The following is a 1,575-nucleotide window of genomic DNA, read 5'->3' as shown; positions in this document are numbered from 1 at the left end:
GTTATTTGGAGTAAGGGGATGAGGCTTTAATTCACGGCTTTTATTCCAAAGAATTTTGGTGCGGGGCAGGTGACTGGATCCAGAGGAAAGAGGGGATGACCGTCTTGCAGCTTTGACAGGTAAAAGGTCACTAGTTGGGACAGTGGATGAGTGACTTGATTTATCCTGGTCCACATTAAAAGAGTTTCTTTCAACTAAGGTAGACCTCGGATAACCTGAGAGAATGCTGAAGGATGAAGAATAGTTTTCAGAATCTGGGACAAATGCAGATTGGCTGGATCCCTTCAATGTAGGCAAAGAATGTCTAATTACAGGTTGGAGAGAGAACCCAGGGTTTGTTGCCGATAGTTTTGTTGTTGCTGGTGTTATAGGCACTTTAGATAAAGATTGGCTTGCTAGAGGCTGGCGTGATAGAGGAAGACTTGTCTCTCTGAAACCAGCCTGGCCTAATGAAGGCTCTGTTTGCTCACGCTTGGTAGAGAAAGAATGGCTGTCATGGGAAGCATTTTGCATTGCAGGAGAATCGGGAACAGAGTGATACCTTACAGTGAAGGCAGGTGTAAAGTGGTACCTTGTCCTAAACGTGGGCACGGAGAGGTGAGTTGTGCCGGAGGTTAGAACAGGGTAGTTCATTGCTCCAGAGTCTGGTGGAGAACTGAATGTTTCCTCAGTGCCTGGCCCAGAGTCACGGGGTGCACTGGGGCCTGGTGAAAAGAGATCAGTTGCTGTGGAGTCTGTTGGAGAACTATACTTTGAGTAGGGGTCTAGGACAGAGGACTTCCTTGTGCTGGAGACTGGTAAGGAGAGGTGAGTTGTCTTAGGTAATGGTAAAACATTGGAGGCGGCTCTGGAGATTGGCAGAGAGCTCTGAGGAACAGTGAAGATGGGCGTGGAATGGTGAGTCTCAGCACCACCGTCACCGTAGTACTGTGCTATCCTTGAGAGAGGTGATGAAGGGCTCTGTGGAGCCTCAATACTTGTAGAGTCATTTGTTCTTCCCTCCGTAGGAGCAGACAACCCTTCTGGAGGTGGGCTGCTCCTCGATGCAGCCCAGGCAGGGAAGGTGCGATCTGCACCAGAATAGAGAGGTCTACGTCTCCTTGCCACCTTGAATGGTGACAAGTAGCGTGCTGTCTCCTCAGTGGCCGAAGAGTTCCCGTTGGTGGCCTGGCTGAGTGAAGTCTGATTGGCTACAGCTTTGACCGGTAAAGAACCCAGATGTTGGCCTGGCCCATTTTCTGTTTGCTGGCCTTCACTGCACTGTAGGGAAAGAAGCGTGTTATTTTCACAGTAGCCTCCCTTGAAGATTTTACCCCCCTAACAACCTGACAGTACCAGCCATCTCGAGTGATATAAGCCAAAGAGGAAAACTGAAAGACACTCTTCTCCTGATCTTCTAGCACAGTAAAATATGCCACAAAATTCTGCACACAAATTGTCAACAAGAAAAGAGGGATGAAAAAAATGACATGTTGAGGCTAGGTACCAAAGATGTAAATTTAAATTCTGAATCTGGGCATGTGCACTTACACACACACACACACACACACACACACACACACACACACACACACA

The sequence above is a fragment of the Vombatus ursinus genome, unplaced genomic scaffold (genome assembly GCF_900497805.2).
Source record: "Vombatus ursinus unplaced genomic scaffold, bare-nosed wombat genome assembly UNPS02010461.1, whole genome shotgun sequence".
Lineage (NCBI taxonomy): Eukaryota > Metazoa > Chordata > Mammalia > Diprotodontia > Vombatidae > Vombatus > Vombatus ursinus.
The sequence above is the reverse complement of the archived record's forward strand: the minus strand, read 5'-3'. Positions refer to the sequence as shown.